Below are 23071 nucleotides of genomic sequence, written 5' to 3'. Positions count from 1 at the left end.
GCTGCCCATTGTACTCAGTAACAGCATTATTGTAGGATGAAGAACTTTGAATGACAGCTATTTTCAGCAATACAATAATCAAAGACAATCCCAAAGGACTAATGATGCAGCATACTATCTGCCTCTGGAGAAAGAACATATTGTTTGAACATAGACTGAAGTATGCTATTTTTTACTTTCTTTTATTTGTATCTTCTTGTACAAAATGACTAATATGGAAATCTTTTACATACACATACATACACATATATACATACATTTGTATATATATGTGTATCTATCTATCTATCCTATATCTGAGAAGGGGGAAGAGGAAAGAGGGAGGGATAGAATTTGGAACTCAGAATGTTAAAAAAAAAACCCGACTGTTAAAAAATTGACATGTAATTGGTGAAAAAATATATTAGAAAAAATAGAGTTGTGGACTGAATTACTCCCCCTTTAAAAATTCATGGAGTCTTTAGCTCTCCCCACTCTGTAGCTAATAAGGACATTTATTTGTCATCTCAGTGTAGAAGCACTTCGGGACTGAGTCACATATAACCAGAAGTAGTGAGGGACAGTTTGCCCCCAAAGGACTCATGTACTGAGTCAGTAAACATAGTCATTCAGAATCAGGGCTCTGCATATGCCCCATTTAACCCCTGGTTATAGGTAGAGGCTCTTCAGAGATTGCTATGTTACCCTCCTTCCAAATCTCTCCCCCCCGCAAAAAAATCCCTTGATAGTCAACCTTCTGACTGTGAGCCTCCTCTTAGTTAGCTAGGCTAGTCTGTTGCTGGCCTGAACTTGTCACCTTTCCAACTTGATAGGACCTGCCAACATTTGTGTTCTGTTGGCACAGCCTACCAGAACCCAAGGTCACCTCCAAGCCACCATTCTCTGGCATCAGAGTAAAGAGTAGCTCTTTAGCAGCAGAAGCGTTGAACATCGACCAATAGCGATGGTGTTGTCTTACAAGTATGTAGAATGTGACAATTTGCTTAGTGTTTTCATTTCTAATTCACTTAATCCTCATAGAAGTCCTCGCACATAGTAAGTGCTTAATATATGTTTGTTGAATTGCTAGGTTGGTGGAGCAGGTATCATTGCTCCCACTTTTCAGATGAGAAAACTGAGTCAGAAGGTTTAGGTGACTTGCCCAAGGTCATACAGGCAGTAATTGGCAGAACTTAGGTATTTGAATGAAAATCTAGTGCCCTTTCCATCATTCCAGACATAGTGGCACATGGTGCTTTGCACGTAGTAGACAATAGTTATCCAGTGAGACGCTTTTATGCAGTGAGAAGACCACCATTCCAAAGCAGAGAGAACTGAAGAGTGTCTTCTCATGGAAGAGTCCTCACTAGAACTCATTACAGTCAATGCTTCAGTTCTTGGACACCCGGAATCTTAAATCAGAACTCTGTGACAAATACAAAAGCATCAGGGAGCCCAATTTCATTATGAAAAGTTGTCATGGAGACTGCCGATTTTAGTGAGAAGAGTGCTGAACCTGGAGTCAGAATGTCTGTCTGAATCTCAATGTTGGGGCTGTTTAGTTGCGTCACCTTAGGTAAGTCATTTAACTTCTCTATGCTTTGGTTCCCCGCTTAGAAAACGAGGATAATGATAATGCTTTGCCAATATGCTTTCATAAACGATTATTAACTGTCTCATGAAGTTGTTCCAAGGATCAAATGAGATAGCACATTCAAACCCATTTCTAACTGTAAATTGTCATTGAAGTAGAATCCATACAGACCAAATAAAAATTGTCCTGGGACAATCTTATAAACAAAGGGCAAACACCAGTATTAGTTAATTATTCTTTGTTTAGACAAATCATTTTAGAATGACATGCAAAGATAAATTGGCTTTTAATATTTGAAGGTAAAAGGTATTGCCATTGGATGTGGTTATTAGTGTTCAGAATAATTCATTACACTATTAAATTATCATGATGAAGAATGAAAAGCACTTTGTGACAAAATGTATCTAACCATCACAAAATCCTTTTTTACCTGCTCTAGAGCTGTAAGGAGTCTGCCTGAGTGGGAGTCGGGAAAACCAAGTTCTAATGCCTGCTCTGACACTATCTGTGCCACTTCCTTCGTCTGAGCCTCCGTTTCCCAATCTATAAACTGAAGAAGTGAGCCTGACATCTCTAAGGTCACATTCAACTCTAAAAGTCTATGATTCTAGTTATAGTTAGCTGGTTGATTAATAAAGAGTACAATGTTAGTGAACATACACAGAAGTGGCAAATATTTCCAAATTTTATTATCATTTTAATATATAATACATACATTGTGCTAAAACAAAGAACATTCTTTGTCCTTAGAATCTTACCTTTCAAGACAGGCAGCTAGGTGGTACACTGGCTAGATGTGCAACCCTGGTCAAGTCACTTAACCACAGTTGGCCTCAGTTTCCTCAGCTGTAAAATGGGGATACCACAGCACCTACTTCCTAGGGTCATTGTGACGATAAAGTGAAATAATATTTGTAAAGTACTTTGCAAACCTTAAGGTGTTATTAAAATGCTGGCTATTATTATTATTATTATGAGACAGATATTTTCTCCTAAGACAAAACTCACGATGAAACAACAGTCTAAAGTAGGTACATTATTTTTGGAGAAAATAAGAAGTATAGAAATAGGAGTATGGTTGAATATAGAATTAGACTGATCATCATAAAAAGCAGCTAGAGAATGAGAGAATTGTATAGAAAGTTCATACTGATTGGCTGGTCTAATCATGTATAATATGGATTTATTTTTTAATAGTAGCAGTAATCTTTCTCAGAAAAAAATTTCATGCTATTTAGGCTAAATGTTCCTTTCTTTAATTGCCTCTTTTCTGTTGCCAGCTGTGTGCCCTCTGAGCAGGCAAAATCAGCAACTCTCCCTCATTGGTGTTAACACCTTTTAAATATTTGTAGACTCTTATCGGTACCCGTATATCCCCTCTCCACCATTAGTTGGCCACCCTACCGGACCAAGGTCTTTTGATCTTAGTACTTAAGTCATTCCCTTTGATCACTATGGTGCCTGGGATCTGGACCCCCTCAGATATGTCAACTTACTTGTTATCAGATATTGTCCTGATATAAAAACAGAGCATTCCAACTGGTCACTAGAGAAGTGGATAGTAAAGGAAATGTTCCTTTAATGTTCCATGATGTAATTCCTTGGAGAATTTGACCCAACCTAGGACCTTTCTCTCAAGCTATTGCATCAAATTTCAGAGTGATAGTTAATTTGTTAGACCTTTTCACCCACCTAACAGGCAGGGGCAGCTTCATGAATGGAATAATTGCAGGGAGATAGGAAGGTCTCCTGTGCCTCTCCTCCCATCCGTCATACTCTTTACCCCAACCTCCAGCCAAAGTCTTCTATTTTTAGCTGTTGCTTGCAATTCCTTTGATCAGGGACAAAGCACTTTATTCCAACATTTGCAGTTCCTATCTTTATTCATCTGTACTAGCTGACCCCCATTCCTGGAATGTTCTGCCCCCCCCTTCCATCTCTTAGTTTATCTATCTTCTCTGAAAATTCAGATCAATGCCCACCTTCTGCAGAAGGTCTTTCTCAAATTTAATTAACAATTACTTCTCCCTTCAATATGAACATCCATCAATTCTGAATACATCTCTGTGTACCTTGTGATTTGTACTGTTTCTCTAACTAGAATTTATCTTCTGTGAGTGAGGGCAGGGGCTTTCCCCTCCCTCCCCCCTCTTTTGCCTTTCTTTGTATTGCCTGGCATGTAGTAAGAGTTTAACACTAACATGGCTTTCCTAAAATTCAGGTTCAATCATGCCATTTCCTTACTCATTGAACTCCAGTGGCTCCCTATTACTTCCAGAACAAATATGGAATATTTACAATGTTCAGCATTCAAAGTCCTTCATAACCTAGTCTGCTCCTACCTTTCCAGCCTTCTTCTACTTTACACCCTGATATACTCTCTTTGATTCAGTTACACTGGCTATTCCCTGAATAAGATACTCCACCTCTTAGGTCCTAGCATCTCCTCTGGCTATCCCTTATCCTGGAATGTTCTCCTCTCAGATCCCTGATCTCATTGGCTTCCTTTAAGTCCCAAGTAAAATTCTATTTTAAAAATCACTGGTCAGTTTTTCTTCTATTTTTCTAATCTGGGTTTTAAAATCCTTCCAGAGCTCTTCCAAGAAGGTTCTTTGTTCTTCTTTCATATTCCCTTCTGAAGTCTCATATGGGAGTACAGTCTCAATGCTGACCTCTTTGGTATTTATTTTTGTTTTGGTCCTTGTCCCCATGGAAAGATTCTATAGTCTTTTCTTTTCTGCTTTGCTTTTTACTCATGATAATCACCCTTTTCCTGGCTTCTAAGGCAGATCTCTGCATCTGTAGCACAGGGAGCTCTGTCCCACAGTTCTTGTGCCTAAAACTTGAGGCTTTTGGTGTTGTGGCCTCTGGTTCTTTCAGCTAGAAATTAAATGCTGCAGCTTACCTGGTGCTGAGCTGGCTGGTATTTGAAAGCAACTGCCCAGTTAGGTCTTTTTGGGTTTCCCTGCAGCTACTCTGGATATAGCTCTTTAAGTGTGGGGGAAGGGTGGTCTGGACACTGGAGGCCCCTCTGATGAGCTAGACCATAGGCAAGCTGATTCCACTAGGATGCTGAGGCACACCTGCAGTCCTGGTATTGGCAATTGCTGGTTTCACCCCCCCTGAGGTTCAGGATCTTCACCTGATTTGTTGAGGTGGGACTGTCTGGGACAGCTCTGATCCTGCATTGGTCACCTTTGGCCACAGCAAGAGGAGCCCTTCTTAGTGTTCCTTCTAGCCTCCCAGGCTGAGAGTCTGTTTACCCCTTCTACTGCTCCCACTGTTCCAGTGTTTTTTTCCAGGGAAATAATCTCTGGGCTGGTCAAGGTCAACAAGGGGAGGGAGGTAGCAGTTATGGATCACTCTGCTATCTTGGCTCCCAGAACCAGAGACCCCAACTAAAATCCTAACCTCAACCCAATGCCTTCCCTAACCCTTTATTGATCATTATCCTATTTATAAATATTAGTATCCTATTTCTCCTGCATATAACTTGCTTTGCATACATTTTGCTGTTATTGTCTCCCCCTTTAGATTGTAAACTCCTTGAGGGCAGAGACCATCTTTTATCTCCTTTTATAGCCCCAGTGCTTAACACAGCCTGATACATAGTAGGTGCTTTTTGTTGCTGGTCAGTCGTCTCAGTTGTGTCTGACTGTTCATAACCCCATTTGGGGTTTCCTTGGAAAAGATGCTGCTATCTCCTTCTCCAGCTCATTTTACAGATGAGGAACTGAGGTTAACAAGATTAAGCATCATAGTTAGGAAGTATCCAAGGCTGGATTTGACCTGATGAAGATGTCTCTCTGATTCCAAGCCCAGTTCTCTGTACGCTGTACCACCTAGCTGCCCCAATAGGTGCTTAATAAATGTTTATTGATTCTTTTTTCCCAAAGTATTATTTTGTAATATGTAGCCTCTATTTTTATTCCTTCTCTGAATTCTTTTGTATTGTTTTCCTATTATGCCTGCTTTTTATAATGCCTTGTAATTTCTATTGCAAAATTTAATAACTTAATGGCTCCTCCTACTTCAAATCATTCCAAAGAGAGAGCCTCCTCTTTTTTTTTTCTATTTTGCAGACACTCCTATCTGACATCTCCAAGATACTGCTGAGTGGTTCCTACATGAAAGTGTTCTTCAAATTTAACTATTAACTTCACAGGCAACTTCCTGTGTCTGGATCCCTAAAATTTAAATCTGTATCATCATTAACAGAAGCATGTTTAAGATCTTAATTGCACTGACAGGGTAAAAGAGAGTTAAACAATCTCAAAGGTAATTGTTTCTCAGACAATGTAGAGCTTTGTAGATTAAAATCAGTCTTTTTGAGTCAGACTCGGCAACATAGAGGAAATAGCCATTATAGACCACAGACCACAGGTGCAACACTCTGCATGATCAACTCCTCACAGCAGACAGACTGTCTCTGAAGTTGCCAAGTCTGCTGCTCATGAGAGTTGATTCTCAAACTGGAAAGGACAAAGGCCATAGTGGTCTTTATCATCAAGAACTTTTATTAAGCTCTTACTGCATGTCAGGCACTATGCTAAATTTTGGGAATGCAAATAGAAAAAAAAAAGTTAATTCTTACCCTCAAGAAGCTTACATTTTAATGAGAGAAGACTGTTGTCTTCTTAACTGAAAACTGTGTATGTAGTGGGGAGAAGGTATCAGAAGAAATTCTGAGAATCAAGAGTGTATCCTTGAGAAGAATGAAATACTGATTATAGCTAGCACTGGCTCCTTTTTCAAAATGGAGCTTCTTAAAAAAAAAAAAGAAAACTGAACTATTAGGGGCAGGGGGCCACAGGATTAGGAGGATTTCAAGACTTAGAAGTTTGTCTTTATTAAAGACTATTGAAACCACTGAAGAAAAAAAGTTTGTACTGTTTCACTCAGAACCTTGACTAATCCAGATCTCATAGGATCATGGATTTAAAACTGGGGGGGGGGGGAATTTTGTGGCTTATCTTATCTTTCATCTTATCTTATCCCTTATGTTACAGATGACAATGAAGTCCAGCGAGGCTGTCATGCAAGTACTAAGTCCTAGACAGAGGAATTGAACACAGGTCCTCTAACTCCTGTTCTAACACATTTTGCACGGTAACTATCATCTTAAATCTCACTTTGTCCCCATTTCCAGGTATCCAGTAAGAAGAATATTTCTATCAGACATGTATTACTGTCCTTGAGAGAGCAAAGTTTGCTTTGAAAATCAAATACGGCTTGCTAAGAGCTGATCTCCAACCAGTCTGTTTTCCTAGGTAGTGAGGAAATGATTGGTGTACAGGCACTTTTCATACGTGGTAACCTAATTTTCTCTCTTCTTGCTATAATGATTTTCTTTTCGACTTCCTTTCTCTGTTGCTTAAGCAACGATTTCAGTTTGGTTGAATTTTAACTGTATTGTTGTTCATCAACCGTAGCATTCATTTCCTCTCCTGTTTCTTCTGTGTGATCTCTGTATTTGAGATGCTTTTCAGAACAGTGATCAAATGAAAAAAAGTTATTTTTTTCTCTCTTTTCCTCTTCCTGAGTTGATGAAGTAAAGAGTTTTCTTAGCTGTGTCCAAAGAATTGGCTTTGCACATAAAACCAGAAACAAAAATATTTATCCTAACATAAAAGTGTTTATGTTCTGGGTCTGGCTTGGATTTGTGATGTACCTCAATCACATGTTTCAAGAAATCTGCTCTATTCTGGTACAATCATCATAAATATCTTCTGTCAGTTTCTATAAAAGTCCCTCGTCTAAGACATGGAAGTGTCTTCTAGACAGAGAGGTCTGCTTACATCTGTGACCCTCATTGCCCAGATACCTTCCTAAATGTTGACTGAATTTTATTTTATTTTTCACATTGTCTAAAACTTTTACTAATTCATAAGAATTAGAACAAGTTTTGTTTGTTTGTTTTTTAAAGAAAATATGCATATACTTCTGGGATCCAGTAACAGGCTACTAGATGGGCAGCTAAATGGGGCCAACAGTCAGAAAGACTTCGAGTTCAAATCTGACCTCAGATACTTTCTGCATGTGTGACCCTGGGCAAGTCATTTAACCCCGTTTGCCTCAGTTTTCTCATCTATAAAATGAGCTGGAGAAGGAAATGGTAAATCACCCCAGTATCTTTGCCAAGAAAACCCCAGTGAGGTCATAATTATTGAAAAATGAACATGAACAAGGAGTTCTGACTCTACTACTCTCATTTCTTCCAGAGGGGAGCCAGAATCCCTGATTGACTTCAACCTTTATACCCCCTGTTACCTGCCCATTGGTGATGAGCCAATACCTTCTAGGCTTCCCATTGTGAGAAGGAGACACTTCAATACATCCTAAGAACTATTGAGCTTTGTCACCCACAATACAGTTCAATCTTCTTATATACATTATATATTCAATTAGAGTGTAAGGTCCCTGAGAGAAGGGATTGTCTTTTTTTTTTTTCTGTTTGTTTGTTTCCTCAGTGCTTGGCAGTAAGCTCTTAAAATTTTTTTTTCATTAATTTAAAGACAAACTCATAATTTTGGAGAGGCTTACACACACATATTATTTTTTATGCCAAATATTGTCTTGAAAAAAGTATCCCTAGTGATGGCTACTTTTTAGAATTTATAAATTGTGGTTTTCTGAAAAGGCTTGGGTTCTAGTCATGACAGTCACCTACTATCTCTGGACCTTGACTTTCTCACTTGTAAAATGAAAACAATGGTGAATTAAGTGATTTCTAAAATGTATTCTAGCCTTGTGATTGTACTACCTCTATTATTTTATGATTCCATTCCATGTATAGTTTTGGTCATATTGAAATTTCTGTGGATCTCATTTCCAACAAGAGAATCAACTACACTCCAGGTGTAGATATGTAAAATGAAGGAATTGGGCAAGATAACCACTAAATTATTTTAGTTCCAGAATCCCATGGTTCACAATTTCCTAGATTTTTACATGATCTCCAGTGGAAGTATTCTCTATCTTATTCTTCAGATGTCTATTCTACTCTGCCATCATTACTTCAACTTCTGAGTAAAAACAAAGCTTTCATGTGAAGCTCCATCCATTTCTTCTAGAGATCACATAATTCATTCCCTGAACAAGTATTTATTAAGATTCTATTACATACAAGGAACTGTGCTAATTTTTTTTGGAAAGGGGTTATATGAAAACCCTTTTGGAAGGAGGTGGAATACAAAAGCCGTTACGTAAGTAAAATTTAGTTGTAGGTTCCACCCTTGTCATCTATTATCTACTACTGTGAGGCATAGACAAGAATAGATAGTGAGCCAGGTGTGGCAGCAAACTCAGCCCATATGCTGATGTGGGAAAATAAATAGATTTATGAATATTTAATAATAGTACTTGTAATGACAACACACATATAAAAAGAAAATATTTCTTTTTCCAACCAGTGGATCATCCCATTTTTGCTGAGAAGAATCTTACCTCTTTTCTAATGATAACTGTCAAATATATCTTAAGACAGAGTATGTCAGAGTTGGAAGAGACCTCAGAGTCCATCCCATGCAATTCCTACCTGATGTCAGGAATCCCTTTTACATTTTGAACAAGTGCTCATTTCATCTCTGCTTAAAGATTACCAGTGATGAGAATCTACCGTATGAGGCAGTACATTTTTACTGGAAGACACCTCTGATTGTTAGCAAGTTCTTCCTTAAATCAAGCTTAAATCTCTCTGTGTCTCTGTCTCTCTGTCTCTGTCTCTCTCTCTGTGCCTCTCAGCAATAGGGGTAAAGTGACTTGCCCAGGGTCATGCAGCTAGTAAGTGTCTGAAGTCAGATTTTGAACTCAGGTCTTCATGACTCCACGGCCAGAGCTCTAGCCACTCTACCACCTTGCTGCCCCAATCAAGCTTAAATCTCCTTCTTTGTGACTTCTGTTTGTTGCTCCTAGTTCTCTCCTCTCAGGACCAACTGAAGAAAATGGAATTGCCCTTCTATGTGACAGAAATTCTCTTGCATCCAGGTTAAATATTCTCAGTTTCTTCAGCAGATTCTCAGATTACAATGTCAACCCACCCTTCTGGTTGCTCTCTGGAATCTTTGACTTATCAATATCCTTTCTATAGTGTAGCCACTTCAAATGGTAGAAATGGAAGAAACCTACCAAGTCAGAGGTTCTCAAATGTTTTTTGTTCACAGCAGAGTATTCTTTACCATAAGGAACCCCAAAACACCAAATGTTTACATTGGCAACACTGCAGGAGAATCAGGAGATTTTCACATGCACATTTTCCCACTGATAAGAACAGTCATTTTTGTTCTTCTTTGTACTTCTTTGCAAGTTCAAGATCTGATGTGTTTTGAAATTATTATATATATACATATGTATGTATATATATGTAATAAGACATTTTATTTAACTTGTGTTTATATATTTATATATGTAAGTAAAATGTATAGAGTAAGTAAAATATATTGAACAAAATATTTATAAATATCATTTTATCTGCAGTGGCATAACATGCAAAGTTTTGTGGCGTACATAGTGTCACATGACATCCTTCACTTTTCTAGTCCAAGCTGTACTGGAAATACTAATTATTTACAGCCTTGCCTGACTAGATGACTCCTAATTTCACCAACAACCCTAAGTTTCTCCACATCTGGTATGGTGTAGAGATAATTCTTTATATCCTAAAGTATTTGTCTTCTTGGGAATTTATTTCTCCTTCATCCAACCTAGCAGTAGTTTACAGAGTGAAAAAATAGGGAGTAATTGACATAATGGGAGGGTATAACTATATATGCCTTTTAATCTTTTTGGAAACACAGGGTTTAACCCTAAATGTGGATTACTGTTTGCACTGAGTTATAGAGCTTTTAATATTTCTTTACAGAATCTCATTTTTGCCCTCCTACTGTGTTGAGCAGGTTAAAACGTGCTTAGATAAACTCACTTGGGAGAATTTAAAGTTTAATGTCTTCATTGTGAAGTCTACAATTTAAGTTATAATGGATAGATATAATACATCTTACTTGTAATGATGACTGTAGTTATCAAATTAAATGATATGCTCCAGACTATTACGGTCTCTTTTAAGCCTGAAAGCTCAGGGAAAGATAAAAATAAATGCCTCCTTCAAGTCAGTTCAAGAAAAAAAATTGGGAGTAAAAAAGGAGAGATGATAAATCCAAATCTCTAAAGTTATATTATTTAGACATACCCTTGAATCACCTGCTATTTGCAAAACATTCTCTCAAGCTATAGAGATAGCAACATATAACAGGCAAAAATTTACCAAATTATCAAAATATAAACCATATCTACACAAATTTAATTATTTGGAGAATCATAATAAGGTTTTGAGTGACGTGGAGTCATCTAGTTGGGCAAGATTTCAATTTGCCTTCCCAAGTTCCTATCTGTTCTTTTATTTGAAACGTTCTCTTTACTATAGACGAATCTTATTTTATTTTTGATTATTAACTTGAAAAGCATCAATAAACATGAGCATTTACATATACAGTGAAGAAAAGAAAAGAGGATTATATATAAAATTGTGAAAATCTGTTTAGTACAGCTTGTTTATTTGTTAAGTATAGGTTAAATTCAACCCAGCAGTGACCACATACCCTTCATTGGCAATGTCCTCATCTAAATTTTGTTCTGCTTCTTTTATGTATTTTTTAAAGTTTCAAATCTGAAATTATTTTCTTTCATTTATTTTTCTATCACTATTACCCTACCCCACTTCTCCTACAACTCTTTCCCACCCTCCAGATAAAAGCCGCCCCTTATAACAAATAATATAATCAAGCAAAAGAAACTCAGACATTGGTCAACTCTGAAAATGTGGATCTCCTTCCAGATCTAAAGGGCAACACCATTCTTTGAAGAGTTGGGAATGTCCTTCATTATTGGTCATTTGGAGTCATGATTAGTCATCTCATCAATCAAAGTTCTCATCTTTCAAAGTTGTCCTCTTTTATCACATTGTCGTTGTATGAATTATTATCCTAATTATGCTTGCTTCTCTGTAGCACAACAATATTTCATTGCATTCACATAACCATCATTTGTTTGACTTGCTCTCAGTTATTACATTTGATCTTACCAAAATGCTTTCTAGAAAGGGTAGATCAATTCACAGCTCCACCAAAAGTATAGTAGTATATCTGTTCTACCATATTCTTTCCAGCAATTTTTTTTTCTTGTTGTTGTCTTTATCAAACTGCTAGGGGTGAGATGACATCTTTTAATTTCCATTTCTCTTCTTATTCATGATTTGTAGGATTACTTTCATGTGTTTTCTGATTCCTTGCATTTATTCTTTTGAGAACTGTCTGTTGCATATCCTTTAACCATATATCTTTTGGGAAATGACTGTTTGACAGACTTGAAGGCCAAAAAACTATTCCTTAGAGCTAATCTAAAATCTCTTTAGCTGTAATTTAAATTATTTTCTCTGATTTTTATTATCATCACTAAAGAAGTGAGGTTATGTTCTTCAGTACTTAAAAACAGATACTAAATCCAGCTGTCTCCTTTCCTTTCCTTTCCTTTCCTTTCCTTTCCTTTCCTTTCCTTTCCTTTCCTTTCCTTTCCTTTCCTTTCCTTTCCTTTCCTTTCCTTTCCTTTCCTTTCCTTTCCTTTCCTTTCCTTTCCTCTCCTCTCCTCTCCTCTCCTCTCCTCTCCTCTCCTCTCCTCTCCTCTCCTCTCCTCTCCTCTCCTCTCCTCTCCTCTCTTTCTCTCCTCTCCTCTCCTCCTCTCCTCTCCTCTCCTCTCCTCTCCTCTCCTCTCCTCCTCTCCTCTCCTCTCCTCTCCTCTCCTCTCCTCTCCTCTCCTCTCCTCTCCTCTCCTCTCCTCTCCTCTCCTCTCCTCTCCTCTCCTTTCCTCTCCTCTCCTTTCCTCTCCTTTTCTCTCCTTTCCTCTCCTTTACTCTTTCTCCCCCTCCCCCTCCTTCTTTCCCTTCCTCTCCTCTTCCCTTTCATTTTCTTTGCTACTCCCCAGGTATCTCACGTTCCACCTCTCCCTCAGGGCTCTTCAGACCCTTAAAAGATTTTGGGTTATCTATTCTCCACTGCTGGCTCAAGCCTCTACCAGTTTTACGGATCATTTGCACACCAGTTCCATTTAACCATTTAAGTCAGATTAGCTTTTATAAAGGAATACATACTTTAAAGGCATAGAAAGAATATACAAATATCCCCCTCAACACCTGGGGGGCATAATTTCCCCTTATACCATCTCAGTCTCTGGGGAGGGGAGGTGGATTAGGTCTACACCTTTGTAGCATGGCCCTACTGAATTCTAAGTCCAAAGTATCCCTGGGCTTGCATCTCACACCCAGGCTTCTCAGAATTTACTGGAAGCAACATCTGGCCTGGGCTCCTGCCTCCAAGGTAAACATGGTCTCCTAGCACCTGCGCCCAGAACTGAAAGGTTCAAATGAAACAGATCCGAACTTGAAATATATTTCTCAGGGCTACATGGCCTAAAGTGGAGGAGGGGCAGGGAAGGTAAGTCTTTCCCTCCATCAAGTTTAGTTCAGAGAGCCCCAGTACTGCCAGAAAGAGAGAGAGTGAGCATCCCGGTGTGGTAGCTTTAAAGATGCAGTTTGGTCTGGCTGCCTGCTCGCAGCCAGGGAAAAGGGTTGTTCCAATCCATGTGGTGGCAGAATGAAGAATGTCTTCTTCCAGAAGCATGTCCCTGCCATGCCCTACATTGGTGCCTCCATCTTAGGTGATCTGGGCATGTGCAGTAAAGCCTTCTTTACTTTAGATGAAACAATCCCAAATCATGTTCCCCCTCCTAGGAGACTTTATTATTATTTTTATTAAACTTTAGTATTATTAGTGTTAGTGTTCTCTTTCCCTTCAAATTATGTTACACATATTTCTTGAAAGTAGATGGTCCTTTCTATTTTTTTTTGTATTTTCAGCACCTTACATAGTCTTTTACAATAGTAGGTGCTTAATAAATGCTTGCTGAATGGATGGATGAATAAATGAATGCTGAAGAAATACTTTCCGTATTGTTGTTATTCAGTTGCATCTGACTTCATGACCCCATTTAGGGTTTTCTGGGCAAAAATACTGGAGTGGTTTGCCATTTCCTTCATCAACTCATTTTACATATGAGGAAACTGAGGCAAAGGGGATTAAGTGACTTGCCCAGGGTCACACAGACATTAAGTATCTAAGGCCAGATTGGAACTCAGGAAGATGAGTCTTTGTGACTCCAGGTCCAGCATCCAATCCACTGCACCACTTAGCAGTCAAATACCGTCCCTGCTTCTATTTTTATCCATTAAATTAGAAGCTAACTGGAGTTTATTGATCATCTTCTAGTCTAAGCTTTTCATTTTTTTTAGATGAAATTGATGAAATAATAAACTCAATTTAATCAACAAAGGAATTATTGTTAACTAAAACTTTGAAAATAGTACAAAGTGTCTTCTAAATACAAGATGTTTTATTACCACTACTAACAAAGTTAATTATTTATTAATAATTTTCTAATGATGTCTATGGGACATCCGGTTCCAGATGCACAACAGTTAGTTGGAGATTCCAAAAGGCATAGGAGATGCCTTTTACACTATGTTTCAGGGTTTCCAAAACACTTTATGTACATCATGTCATTTGAGTTTCACGACTTCCCTATGAAGTTAGATACGGACAGTTCTGTTACTGACTCTTTACTGGAAAGGAAAGTGACACTCTGATGGTGTGACTTTCTGGACAATCAGAGAGCAAATATTGGATGTGAGATTCAAATTCAGGTCTTTCTTAGTTCAGCCTTCTATCCACTACTTCTATCCACTATCCACACTCTGCTTCAGTAAGTCAAGTATTTTTTTATCTCCATTTTATTAATAAGGAGACCCAGACTGAGACCATTTGAATAACTTGCTCAAGGACATAAAAGTAATAGATGACAGAGGCAAGACCCAAACTCAGGGTTTTCCAAGTCTACTTCTCTCTGTACTAGGTTCATCAGAGATATTTTTGTAAAAATAATTATATTTTATTACTATTAAAATTATGATAATGAGGCTTAAGTATTCAGAGCTCCGTTTACTTTTATTTTGAAAATTCATATACAATCTGTAAGTCTGAAAGTTAAGTCAGCCTACTTATACTGTACCTGAGTGATTTTTTTCCTCCTAGTGCAGACATCTCTTCATAATTATACATCATTTCATTCATCATTTTTATTGTTGCTAACATTTTTATAGCACCCACTGTATATAGTGAATAGAATTCTGGGCCTGGAGTCAAGAGGACCTGAATTCAAATGTGGCCTCAGACTTACTAACTGCATGACCCTGGGCAAATTATTTACCTCTGTTTTCCTCAGTTTCCTCATCTGTAAAATGAGCTATAGAAAAAAAACCACTCCAATATCTGCCAAGAAAACCCCAAGTGGGGTCATAAAGAGTCAGACATGACTGAAGATGACTGAACAATAATACGCACATAGATATGTGTATATATACATATATGTGTGTGCATTTATGTATACATTTTTGTGGATATGTGTGTATGCATAGATAGGTAGGCAGGTAGATAGCTAGCCAGTTAAATATAGATTAAAAACCAGAATATCAAAATATATCCATAGCCTGGAATGTTGAGCTAAAGCTAATGAGGTAAAAGTCAACAGGCATAAATGTAAAGTAATACACTTAGGAGTAAAAAAATCCAATTGGACTAGTACTGCTATGAAACAGATGAGGATTTTAGTTAGATGAAAGCTTCTTCTCAGGTATAGGTGATCTGTTTAGATGATTTCAAGAGATGAGAATCTTCCAATTCTGAAATTCCATAGTTCTGTTTCCCAAATATTTCTTGCCTGCGTGTGGTCTCTACTTCTTTGTTCTATTTCGGCATGTTGTTTCTGAGTGAATGCCACTCACACAGTCATTTTACAAGCCCAAGGATTTCTGGACTGGGCACAGCAAGAGAAAGTGTCTTTAACCAAAGTGATGGCAAATTACAGAAAAGTCAGTAGATTAAAGCAGTGCAAAAGATTAGACATCCCATAGAATAATCACACATTAAAAGAAATTTTTATAACCCTGAGGCTGAATTTCATTTTCATGACAATAGGGGAAGCAATATGCTGGCTAATAAGAAGTTCTGAGAAAAATTCTTCACATGGTTTTTCCTATTTTTCTAGTGGTGTTAGCAAATCTCAAGTTATTCTCTAGAATCCTTCATAAAATGCAATAACTGATTTTATTTAAAGGAGAAAAAAGTGTTTTGTTTTTTTTTATAGGATACCCAGGGCATTCAAATCTAACTCTGAAAAACTGAAGTATTTATCCATTAATGGCTCCAGGGTGCTGACTAGAAACAACAGGTAAAGATTACAAAGAAATAAAATTTCCTTGATGTGGGAGAAAAATTTCATCTTCTTAAAATAAAAAATCACATCTTATTCCCCTCCCCTAATCACAAGTGAAAACAATTTTTAACATTAATTTAAAAAAAAGTTTTGAGTTCCAGATTCTATCCCTTCCCTCCTCCCTCCCTGAGAAAATAATCAATGTGATATAGGTTATACGTGTCCAATCATGTAAAACATATTTCCCTATTAGTCATTTTGTAGAAGAAAACTCAGGAAAGAAAGAAAAAAGAAAGGAAGACAGAAAGAGAAAGGAAGGAAGGAAAAAAGGAAGGAAGAGAAAAATAGTATGTTTCAGTTTGTATTCAAATACCATCAGTTCTTTCTCTGGGGGTGAACAGTACTTGTCATCATGAGTTCTTTGGGATAGTCTTGGGTCATTGTGTTACTGAGAATAGCTAAGTAATTCATAGCTGTTCATCATTCACTGTTGCTGTTACTACGTAGAATGTTCTTCTGGTTCTGCTTACTTCACTCTGCATCAATTTACATAAGGCTTTCCAGGTTTTTCTGAAATCATTCTGTTCTACAGGAGAAAAACTTAACAATGAGGATTATCCAGAAGTAGAAACCTTGGGAGACAGTAGGTTTGCTTTCACCACAGGGCTTCTAGTAAAGGGATGTAGTCCCCAGTTTGAGCAGTCAGGGTAGCTGTAGGAAGAGGGGTTAGGGATCAGTGGAAACAGAAACAAGAATAAAGCCTGCAGAGAGTGCTAGGTGACTAGAGGCTCAGTGAATCCCAGTGTAAGCTGGGGCTGCTCTGGGGAACAGAGGGATGATTGAGTTGACTAGAATAACACAGGGTTGTGAAAACTGATTAGACAGTAGAGTAATACCAGTATACAAACCATAGGATCAAAGAATATTAGAAATGCAAGGTACTTAGAAATCATAATGTCCACTCTTATTGAAACTGAAGCTCAGAGGTGACTGACTTGCTCATGGTCACTCATAGTGGCTGAGATTAGACCATCTACCTCTCTCATGATCTTCATGCGTCACAGCCTACCCCCTTTTTTGGTTTTTCATGTCACTTCTCCTGCTCTAAGTCATGGTTGATAAAATATTGTAGTTTGCTTATGCCCACTATTTGTGTAACCTCAGGAAAATCACTCAATCCCTCTGGGCCTCAGTTTCCTCATTTTAAAGCAAAGGGATTGAACTGGGTGAACTCAGAGGTCACCTTCCTGCTCTTATGAATCTACGGGCAAACATCTTTTTGGGTTGTGGTTGTTTCTTTTTCAGGGATAATCAGGGAGACTCCTGCTTTGATGGGGGGAGGCACCGGCAGATCAAGGGGTGGATGACTATCTCTTGCATTTGTAATTTAAGTGTGTCCCAAATTGGTCAAAAATACATCTTCAGTTTGAAAGGGATCTCCTGGAATAAGTCTGTCATGATTCTTACCTATCTCTTGTCCCTCTTCTTTCATGGTCTGGGGGAAACTCTAGAAGGAACTGAGAGGACTTAATTTTCTTCTGGTCTCTCTGCCTTGAGAATTCAGTAAGATGTTGGCACCAGAGAAAGTTTCTCATACTAGAATCTGGCTTTACCTTGATAATATGATTTATATAAAGAAAATTTAGGCTGATGGGGTCTCTAAACCAGGATATATGAGGCTCAAGTCCTGGAGGAATTGGGTATGTTTAGTCTAGAGAGGGAAGCAAAGTAGTACAGGGGAAAGAGCACAGACTTCCCTAGTTTCTTCATTTGTAAAACGAAAGATTGGACTAGAGGACCTTTTAAGGTCCTTTCTATCACTAAAACAGAAGGGTTCAAAACTCAGAATAGCAGAATGCTTCATCTGTAAAGTCACCTTGGAGTTGATCTAATTCGACTTCCTTTTCTTGTAGAGGAGGAAGCTGTAGCCTAAGGGAGAAAGTGATTTAATGGAAGTCACAAAGCTAGCAGCAGAAAATAAAAACAAATACTTGAAGGGCTGCCTTGTAGGAGAGATCGGGTTTACTCTCTTGGCTCCAGAAGGTGGAATTGAAGGGAATGGTCCAGGAAACTAAACGGGCTACTTTGTGGAAGATGCAAGCACGGGGTCAGATGAGCACTTACTGGGGGTGTCATGGAGAGGACTGACCTCATCCACACTCCAACTCTAAGATTCTGGGATTCACAGAATCAAAGACAAAGCAGTAGTATCTGTTTTATGGATCGTATGATCACAGAATCACAAACACCAGAAAGAAACTTAGAGGCCGTATCATCCTGCCCCTTTATTTTTCAGAAGAGGAAAGTGAGGCTTCGAGATGGTAAATGACATGCCTCTAAGTCATGAAGGTGGCCAAAGGCAGAGTGAGCATTCAAACCCAGGTATTCTGACCACACAGATGAGCGTAGGAGGTCCACAGAGGGTAAAAGGCTAGACACTGTGGAAGGAGGACCAGACCCCATCTCTCACCTTCCATCATGGTAACTGCCCTTTGTATTATGCCTAACTGCCTCTTTCTTAGCGGTAAGACATCTTTCTGACGTTGAAGTTTTTATTTAATGTACTTCACTTCCCCGTGTTTACCAAACGATGGCCATGACCCAGTTTTTTCGTTTTGATCCCAGTCTTTAAGGGCTGTCATCTTGGTTTCTCTGCCTGCAGGAGCCAAAACAAACAAAAATTCTCTCAAGCAAGCCACTTCAGGGTTTGCTGGAATCTGGGCTCCTGGTAGGACTTCAAAAGATCACTGCCCATGGCAACTATGTTAATGTGCTTTAATAGGTATTGTACTTAAACTGATGAAAATCAGTCAACAAAATCTAGCCCCTGCCTGCTTGGAATGGAGCAGGGGCTCTTAAAGAGACAGTAGCACCCTTACATGAGTCATCAAGCTTGAAATAAATGAGTGAACTCAGTTCTACTCTACCAGCTACTGAAGCAGTTGAATACGCACTCTGGCAGCTCAAATGTTCAGATCTCATGGAGTCAGTGAGAATTTCCAAGAACAACGAATTAAGCTCCAGCCTCAGTAAGTCCACTGCAGCCTACTGGTCAGGCTACTTGGAATATCTCTTCCTGCTGTACTTTTGCAAAGGCTGTATTCCCATGCCTGGCATGTTTCCTCTTGAATTCTTGACTCCACTTAGGGATGCCATGAGGCCTTTCTTGATCTATTGAGTTTTTGGTGCTTCTTTGGGTTTATTTTGTGTATACACACACACACACACACACACACACACACACACACACACACACACAGACACAACATGCTGCCATGCACGCAGGCACGCACACAGTGTCCCCAAAGCCTTAATGAAGGCCTAAGCTTTCATATTATAATGACTTTTTGCTGTATATTTTGTTTCTCTTCAGGGGAATGAAAGCACACTTGTTTTTGTCTTTGTATGCCTAGCACCTATGGCAGCTAGGTGGCCATGGATAGAGTACTGAGTCTGCAGTCAGGAAAACCTGAGTTCAAATACAGCTTCAGACACTTACTAACGCAAGTCACTTCACTCTGTTTGTTTCAGTTTCCTCATCTTTAGAATGAGCTGGAGAAGGAAATGGCAAACTCCTCTAGAATCTTTGCTAAGAAAACCCCCATGGGGTCATGGAGAGTCTGCTGTAATTGAATAAGACTACGCCTGGCACCCAGAACAGGGCCTGACATAAAGCAGATGATTAAATGCTTACTGAGTGAATAACAAGAAAATGAATAAATTATGTGGTGCATTTTATGTATGTATTTGTGTTTGTATATATGCACATATATGCACATATTTAGTGTGTGAAAAATAGGGATTGACTCTATTTGATGGATTTCTTTAAGAAATTTGATGGAAAAAATGTGTGTATTTAGACTAAGAATGACAATGACAAAACAAAATCAATAATAATTTTACAAAGCACACTATACACCTCTCGATGGAGCACTTTTTGTATTTATCCTCGTTGCCGAAGAAGACCACGCCATCAGAGACATGGTGACATGACCTGCACTTGACTGTGTTTTGAGTGAGGGAGGGCTGTGCAGGTCACCAGCCTCGCTTCTTCTCCAGAGTCATCTGAATCCACTAGTAATATGGTGTAGAAGACAGAGGACTATTCTCTCAGAATCAGAAAAACCTGGATTCTAGTCTAGGCCTCTGACACGTCCTAGTCATATAACTTTGGGCAAAATGATTGAGCATTGCAATAACCCTGGGAAGGGGGCACTGTAAGTATTCCCTTTATTCCCTTCCTCATTTTACAGATGAGAACACTGAAAAGTTAAGTGATTTGCCCATTCTTACACAACTAAAAGCGGATAGTAAATGCTATTCTCTAATGAAGTAGCTGAAGGATGTTGGGGAAAAAAATGTTTTTGAGAAGGTATCTACAAACATAAGCAAAATAAGTGGGAAAATGTGATTCAATATACCCAAATTCACTTTTATGCAACTTTTTTCAGGATTGCAAAATGAATCTGAATTTGTATTTTAGAGATCGAAGATTTTAAGAACAGTTAATTGTGGATGAGAATTTGGGGTGGGGGGTTTGGATATTTCTTCTGGAAAGTGAGCATAAAGAAGCAATGTATTTCAAATCTAAAGTGTAACTTGGGGAGAAAGCAATGTTGGAACTCAGATGATTAGACCAAGAAAACATAGAACAAGTTTGCCCCAAGAGGAGTGTAGGGGATGGGCAGGAATGTAGTAAAAAATAAGAGAAGTGATGTAGCCTCGAGGAGCTCGAGTTAGAAGGCTTGGAAACAGAAAGTGAAGCTCTTGGCTACCATCCTCAATGTGGTGAGGTCATTGGCAATCTATGTAAGATAACTGAGCATTTCTTGGATTGTATTTGTCCTTTATTGCTGAAGAAGACCATGCCATCAGAGACATGATGACATGACTTACACTTGACTTTATTTTGAGTGAGGGAGGGCTGTGGAGGTCATCAGCCTCACTTCTCCTCCAGAGCCATCTGAATCCAGTGACCAGATATTCATCAGGATCACTGGAGATGACCCAGGGTGTACTGGGAGACCTTGGCCCCTTTAGGCCAAGGTCTTTGCAGGTACTCACTTAGGGTGAGGCAACGCCCATTCATTGAATGGGACTGTTTAAGAAGTAGCCAGAACATAGCCCCTTTAATGAGATCAAGGAAAAGAAAGACATCAGGCTGGATGGGAACCAGCAACAAGCCAGGAGGGTCCAGAAGAGCCCTTGGGCAGGGGCCCATTGGTGTTCCAGCTTCAGAGTGAAGTAGGTTTTGGTTGTTCTCACCTCAGAGTGACACTATGATGACAGAACTATAGAAACCAATGAATCTATTACCACTGCACTAACTACTTCTGGGACTTAAGTGACACTATTTTTATTTCTCTGGGATGCTTTTGTCCCCATCCACACTTCAAGTATTCAGTTCAACAGACATTTCCTAAGTAGTGACTATGTGCCAAGAATCATGCTAAATATTGGGGAAACCAAAACAAAATATATCCTCATCCCTTCAAAGAGATTGCATTCTTTTGGGGGAGGTGGAGGGATAAAACAAGTTTACTAAATGGAAATCAAATAAAAGCAGTACAAGGTAATTTGCAAAGGGAGTAAGCTTTAATACCAAAGGAAATGAGGAAAGGTCTCCATGTAGGTTGTGGCATCTGAGATGTGTTTGCAAGGAAGCTAGGGGTTCTCTGATGTGGAGGTGAGGTGCAGGTACATTCTAACCACTTTGAGCTTCTTACCTTCCCTCTGTCTCCATGTTTTCCCTCCTATTGGGTAGTGCCTCTTAGAATCTCTCTTTGAGGAAGTACTCCAACTAGCTATGCTCAGTTCTAACTCAGCTCTGCTGCTTACTCTTTTCTACATTGCCTCCTCAAGATTACCACCCCTCTTCCTGCTACCTTTCATGTGCTATCTTTCCCCATTAGAATGTAAACTCCTCAAGAGTACGGCCATCCTTCTTTTTGTTTTTATTTGTATTTTAAGTGGTTACTTAGCACAGTGCCTGGCATATAGTAAGGGATTGATAAATGCTTAGTTGAATCTAGTCCAATCTCTACATTCCAGTCACAGATAAACAGTTGTACAAAGGCAAGTTAGGAGATGGAAAATTGTGTATGAGAGCAAACTGGTTTGATTAGAAAGTAACAAGCATGAAGAACAGTAAGAAATGTAACTAGAAAGATAGGTAAAAGAAAGAGATTGTAGAGGGCTTTAAATTATAAGTTGAGAAGTTTGTATTTTCTCCTGTCTTTCGATAGAAAAGCATTTGAATATGCGTGTGGTAGGATAGATACAATCAGATGTATATTTTAGTAACAGAACAGCTAGGTGGTATAGCAGATAGAGTACTAGTCCTAGTGTCCGGAAGACTCATGTTTGGGAGTTCAAATCTGACCTCAGATACTTATACCTGTGTGACCCTGGGCAAGTCACTTAATCCCATTGGCCTCAGTTTCTTCATCTGTAAAATGAGTTGGCAAAGAAAATGGCGAAACACTCCAGTATCTTTCCCAAGAAAACCCCAAATGGAGTCATGAAGAGTAAGACATTTCTTTTTTTTTTTTTTTTGTTTTTTTTTTTATTTAGCTTTTAACATTCATTTTCACAAAATTTTGGGTTACAAATTTTTCCCCTTTTCTCCCCTCCCCCCCCAAACGCCAAGCATTCTAATTGCCCCTATGACCAATCTGCTCTCTCTTCTATCATCCCTCTCTGCCCTTGTCTCTGTCGAGTAAGACATTTCTGAAACAACTGAATATTGTAGTAACATCAATTTGTCTATGTGGAGAATCGATTTCAGAGACAAGAGATGAGGAGACCAATTAGGAAGTTATTACAACAGTCTAGGAAAGAGGAGATAAGGGCTTGAACTATGGTAGAGACCATACAAGTGAAGAGGAGATTGATAAAAGGTATGCTTTGGAGGTAGAACCAATGAGGTTTAGCAAATGATTGGTTATGGGGGTAGAGAAAGAGGGAAGAATTAAGAATAACTCCAAATTTATGAGCCTGAGTGACTGGAAGTTTGGTGGTATCACTAAAGGAAATGGTGAAATTTGGAAAAGGGTTTAGTGGGGAAATATAATGAATATGTAATTTCACTAATGTGGGTATGTCCTCTTGAAGTTCAGATCCCAATTCCTTTATGCCTAAGGAAACAGTTTTATGAGTAGTTGTGGTTGAGAAAATTCAGCT

At 38.7% G+C, this 23071-nt stretch overlaps 1 long non-coding RNA gene across 1 annotated transcript; it reads left to right on the top strand.

The window, feature by feature from the left end:
* Positions 1 to 1282: 1282 nt before the first annotated feature.
* LOC140505594 (uncharacterized) lies at positions 1283 to 18370 on the top strand. The gene is made up of 6 exons (XR_011967572.1): positions 1283 to 1555; positions 2013 to 2151; positions 5656 to 5851; positions 6583 to 6682; positions 15821 to 15904; positions 18186 to 18370. It is a non-coding gene; the product is annotated as an uncharacterized lncRNA (long non-coding RNA).
* Positions 18371 to 23071: the final 4701 nt, after the last annotated feature.

This window comes from Notamacropus eugenii, chromosome 5 (genome assembly GCF_028372415.1).
Source record: "Notamacropus eugenii isolate mMacEug1 chromosome 5, mMacEug1.pri_v2, whole genome shotgun sequence".
Lineage (NCBI taxonomy): Eukaryota > Metazoa > Chordata > Mammalia > Diprotodontia > Macropodidae > Notamacropus > Notamacropus eugenii.
The sequence above is the reverse complement of the archived record's forward strand: the minus strand, read 5'-3'. Positions and strand labels throughout refer to the sequence as shown.